The 5,902-nt window shown below is 42.6% G+C and overlaps 1 protein-coding gene across 5 annotated transcripts in view; it reads right to left on the bottom strand.

The window, feature by feature from the left end:
* Positions 1-5,902, bottom strand: part of DRC8 (dynein regulatory complex subunit 8) — a 186,020-nt gene that overhangs the window by 175,593 nt on the left and 4,525 nt on the right. The window lies entirely within an intron of this gene.

The following is a 5,902-nucleotide window of genomic DNA, read 5'->3' as shown; positions in this document are numbered from 1 at the left end:
TTTAATTATATATATATATATTTTTAGACAGTCTCATTCTGTCACCCAGGTTGGAGTTCTGTGGCGCGATCCTAGCTCAGTGTAACCTCCAACTCCCGGTTCAAGAGATTATCCTGCCTCAGCCTCCCGTCTTGTTAAAAACTTTTAATCACTCACCAATGCTTTAAGAATAAAAACTCCCACATCTCCTAACCTATCCTAAATTTCAGGCATACTGAATCTTCATGATTTCAAGTATGTTATTTCTTCTCTTTGTGAAATATCCATCCCGTACTTGTTCTCTGGGCTATTATACCTTCAAGATAAGCTTGAGGCTGGGAGCCGTGGCTCACACCTGTAATCCCAACACTTTGGGAGGCTGAGGCAGATGGATCACTTGAGGTCAGGAGTTCCAGACCAGCCCGGCCAACATGGTGAAACACCGTCTCTACTAAAAATACAAAAAATTAGGCCAGGCACAGTGGCTCACACCAGTAATCCTAGCATTTTGGGAGGCCGAGGCAGGCGGATCATTTGAGGTCAGGAGTTCGAGACCAGCCTGGCCAACATGGTGAAATCCCATCTCTACTAAAAATACAAAAAAAATGAGCCCAGCATGGTGGCACACGCCTGTAATCCCAGCTACTTGGGAGGCTGAGACATAAGAATCGCTTGAACCCAGGAGGCAGAGGTTGCAGTGAGCCAAGATCATGCCATTGCATTCCAATCTGGGCGACAAGAGCAAGACTACGTCTCAAAAAAAAAAAAAAAAAGCTTCGGTTATCTCCTTCAGAAAGGCAACTTTTATTCAACATTCAGCAAATACTGAGCTATATGCCATGCTCTGGGTATATAACAGCAAATAACAGCATAAGCATGATCCCTATCCTTTTGGAAGTTAAGAGTCCAGAAGGAGAAGCAGACATCAAATGACACATCTACAAGTAACTACAAAATATAGCAAGAAAGAGGAAAAAAAACAAACAGCTTGAGAGGGAATAAAAAGCGGCTATAATTTAAACAGGGTGTGTGTGAATCAGGTGGCTCTCCCTGGGCACCCAATCATCATATATGTACAACTATCATAGCATTTATCACATTATTGTATCATTATCTCCTTAGCTGCCTATCTTCCTCTAGATGGAAATTCTTCAAACCAAAGGTCAGATAAATTGACACTAACAAGCAAAATCTTAAAAAGAAAAAAAAAGGCAATGTCCAAATTCTAGCCCAGGTTTTTTAAAATTATGGGCCAGATGTGGTGGCTCAAGCCTGTAATCCCAGCACTTTGGGAGGCCAAGGTGGGAGGAATGCCTGAGGCCAGGAGTTTGAGACCAGCCTGGACAACAAAGCAAGATCTTATCTTTACCAAAAATAAAAATGTTAGCTGGGCAGAGCGGCACGCCCCTGTAGTCCCAGCTACTTGGGAGGCCAAAGTGGGACGATCACTTGAGCCCAGAAAGTAGAGGCTACAGTGATCGAGCCACTGCACCCTGGCCAGGGTGACAGAGTGAGACCTTGTCTCTTTTATTCTGTTTCTTTTTTGAGATGGAGTTTCGCTCGCCGCCCAGGCTGGAGTGCAGTGGCGCTCTCAGCTCATCATAACCTCCGCCTGCCCGGTTCAAGTGATTCTCCTACCTCAGCCTCCAGAGTAGCTGGGATAGCAGGCACGTGGCACCACGCCTGGCTAATTTTGTATTTTTAATAGAGAGGCTAGGGTTTTTCCATGTTGGTCAGGCTGGTGTTGAATTCCCAACCTCAGGCGATCTGCCCGCCTCGGCCTCCCAAAGTGCTGGGATTACAGGCGTGAACCACTGCGCCCGACCTAGACCTCATCTCTTAAAAAATAAAAATAAAAACTAAAATTACTTTTTTACACTCTTAATATCTATAAAATCCATACTAGAGGTTTACAAAGTATTGTCAAGTACAGCATCTGGTAAACACACTTTCACAAGTGGGTAAGAATAATTTTTAATTATCATATTTAAGTGGGTTTTCAAAGTTTTGTAGAACTGACATTAAAATGAGATTTTAAAAATAAGTGCCCCTAAAAGTCTAATCACCCTGCTACCATCATCTCCTGGGCTTCCCCATGTAGTCCTTACCCATTTACACATATAATTTTTATATATTTGGCTGCAACCCAACAAGTCGACATACAACAATTTATTTTGTATACCCCATTAATTGGACACGCAAATTTTATCTATATTTTCAGATTTAAAGATAACTTTACATTGATCATTTTTGTGCTTATAGCTTTTTTTATTCTTTTCAGAATATATTTTTTTTTTTTTTTTTTTTTTTTGAGACAGAGTCTTGTCCAGGCTGGAGTGCAGTGGTGCGATCTTGGCTCACTGCAAGCTCCGCCTCCCGGGTTCATGCCATTCTCCTGCCTCAGCCTCCCGAGTAGCTGGGACTACAGGCACCCGCCACCACACCTGGCTACTTTTCTGTATTTTTAGTAGAGATAGGGTTTCACCATGTTAGCCAGGATGGTCTCAATCTCTTGACCTCGTGATCCGCCCGCCTCGGCCTCCCAAAGTTCTGGGATCAAACATGTGAGCCACCGCATCTGGCCCAGAATATATTTCTAAGAATAAATATCCAGAAGTATATTAAAGCTCAAAGCATGTGGACATCACTTTTTATTATTATTTTAGTTTTAAAGAATGGAGAGTTTAATAGGCAAGAAGGGGCAAGAAGGGAGAAGGAAGAAACTTCCCTGTAGAGACAGAGGGAGGGGGCTCCAAAGCCGAGAGAGGAGACCCCCAACTTCTTTATTACTATTTATTTTTTTTTTTAGCAAAGACAAGGTCTCACTACGTTGCCCAGGCTGGTCTTGAACTCCCGGTCTCAAGTAATCCTCCTACCTCAGCCTCCCAAAGTGCTGCGCTTACAGATGTGAGCCACCTTGCCTAGCCATCATCATTTATTCTTTAATACAAATTTCCAAATTGCCTTCGAGAAACAATGTACCATTTTTTTCATTCTGAATGTACTCAACATTTTCTATGTATTAAAATGTGGTAAAATATACATAATGTAAAATTGACTGTAGTAACCAGTTTTAACCGCATAGTTCAGTAGTGTTAAGTACATTCACACTGCTGCGCAGCCAATCTCCACGACTTTTTTCATCTTGCAAAACTGGAACTCTATACTCCTTAAACAACTTCCTGCTTTCCCCTCCTCACAGCCCCTGGCAACCAGCAATCTACTTTCTGTCTGCACAAATTGGACTTCTCCAGGTAGCTCATGTAAGTGGGATCATAGAGTACTTGTCTTTTTGACTGGTTTATTTCATTTAGCATAATGTCTTTCAGGTCCATTGGAGTGGTGGCGTGTGTCAGGATTTCCCCTCTGAAGGCGGAGTCAGGTTTCATTGCGTGTACATACCGCACTTCGCCTGCTCCTCCATCCGCCGATGGACACTTCGGTTGCTTCCACCTTCTGCCTGGTGTGAATAATGTTGCTATGAACATGTTGTGCAAATATCGCTTCAAGACCTTGCTTTCAATTATTTTGGCTATATACCCATACGTGGAATTGCTGGGTCAAATGGTAATCCGATTTTTAACTTTTGAGGAACCGCCATACCACTTTCCATAGTAGCTGCACCGTTTCTCATTGCCACCAACAGTCCACAGGGTTCCAATTTCTCCACCTCCTCACCAATACTTATTATTTGGGGGACTTTTGCTGATAACAGCCTTCCTAACAGGCGTGAGGTAGTATCTCACTGTCCATTTGATCTTTAAAATTATGACTATTCTTGAGACATTTTTGTAAATTTTATAAATCAGTGTAAAACAAATTTCAGTCTAGTTTTCTTCAAATTTTGTTTTATTATGAATAAGAGGAAACAAATTAGGCTTCAAAAAGCTAGTTTTCTTCTTTTGTTATAGTCTTAACTGGGTATTTATATTGGTCTAAGACAGGAGGAAAACCTATTAAATTACCCCAGAAATATGCAGGAATGCATTATGTATGATCCCAATTGGTAAGACTTAAAGTTTTCTTAATTTTTATGTTTTATTTGTTTGTTTGTTTTGAGACGGAGTCTTGCTCTGTTGCCCAGGCTGGAGTGCAATGGTGCAACCTAAGCTCACTGCAACCTCCATCGCCCACGTTCAAGGGATTCTCCTGCCTCAGCCTCCAGAGTAGCTAGGATTACAGGCACCCACCACCACACCCATCTGATTTTTGTATTTTTAGTAGAGACAGGGTTTCACCATGTTGGTCAGGCTGGTCTCAAACTTCTGACCTCAGGTGATCTCCCCACCTAGGCCTCCCAAAGTGCTGGAATTACAGGCAGGAGCCACCACGCCTGGCCAACTCTTATGTTTTATGTTAAGCAGATAACTAATAATTACTAATTCACTAGATATGTACCAAACACTTTCCTTCCCATTTATTCAGCATTCCTTTATTTTACTTTATTTATTTATTTATTTATTTGAGACAGAGTTTCGCCCTGTCACTCAGGCTGGAGTGCAGTAGTGCGATCTCGGCTCACTGGAACCTCCACCTCTTGGGTTCAAGCGATTCTCCTGCCTCAGCCTCCTGAGTAGCTGGGACTACAGGCACATGCCGCCACACTCGGCTCACTTTTTGTATTTTCAGTAGAGACGAGGTTTCACCATGCTGGCCAGGCTGGTTTCAAACTCCTGACCTCAAGTGATCCACCTGCCTCGGCCTCCCAAAGTGCTGGGATTACAGGTGTGAGCAGGCCTCAGCATTCCTTTGATGCTAAGCACTGTGGTAGGTGCTGGGGATGTAAAAATGAATAACGAAACACTGTCCCCATTGCATTGTGAAACACTGGGGTATAATTATCCCCACTTCACATCTGAGGAACCTGAAGCTACTTAGGTTTAGCATCTCAGCTAAGATCAGATAATTAGACCTTGGGGAAGACAGAATTCAAATTCAAGGCTTACTTCAAAGCTCAACCTTTGTGCTGTCCCACAGACTACACTCTATACTATCAACAGCTACTCTGAGGCTAGGCGCGGTGGCTCATGCCTGTAATCCCAGCACTTTGGGAGGCCGAAGGAGGCAGGTCACTTGAGCTCAAGAGTTTGAGATCAGCCTAGCCAACACGGCGAAACCCTGTCTCTACAAATTTGAAAAATTAGTCGGGCATGGTGGCTTGCGTCTGTAATCCCAGCTACTTGAGAGGCTGAGGTGGGGGAATCTCTTGAGCCCAGGAGGTCAAGGCTGTAGTGAGCTGTGATGGCGCCACTACATTCCTGGCCAACAGAGCAAGACCCTGTCTCAAAATAAAAGAAGGAAAAAAAAAACGTTATTTAAGGGAACCCTTTTCATAAAGTAATAGGCACCTGTAATTTCCGTTTTTTACTTTGTATTTCCAAATGTTGGGTTTTCAAAAGAGTGGCACAATGAAGGAAATCAAAAACAAAACAACAAACCTTGTAAAACCTTTTCCATCTAGGAGGTGATAATTGAATTAGAGGCACTTTATCAAGCAATGTTATCAAAGCATGCAAAGTAACAAAGAATATTTTAATACAAACAAAAACAGGAAATCCTAGAGTGAGCTTTTAATATCTGCAGCTTACTAAAAAGTTCACATACTTTCCAAAGCTCACTGGCTGCCAAAAGTTAGAATTTTATACCTAAGCAGTTTGTTTCCTAGACATGAATCTAATTACAAACAGAAGATCCTTCCAGTCCTATATAAAATTCTCTAACAGACAGAAACAATAAGATTTAAGGAGCCAAAGAATCAACAATTGCATTGACTCTCCATTTAAACAGACAAAACAAAACAGAAGGAAAAGAAAGAACAAAACATGGCCGGGCGCGGTGGCTCAAGCCTGTAATCCCAGCACTGTGGGAGGCCGAGGCGGGCGGATCACGAGGTCAGGAGATCGAGACCGTCCTGGCTAACACG

Source organism: Rhinopithecus bieti, unplaced genomic scaffold, assembly GCF_001698545.2.
Source record: "Rhinopithecus bieti isolate Rb0 unplaced genomic scaffold, ASM169854v2 scaffold_5132, whole genome shotgun sequence".
Taxonomy (NCBI): Eukaryota; Metazoa; Chordata; class Mammalia; order Primates; family Cercopithecidae; genus Rhinopithecus; species Rhinopithecus bieti.
This window is presented reverse-complemented; position numbering and strand designations above follow the sequence as displayed.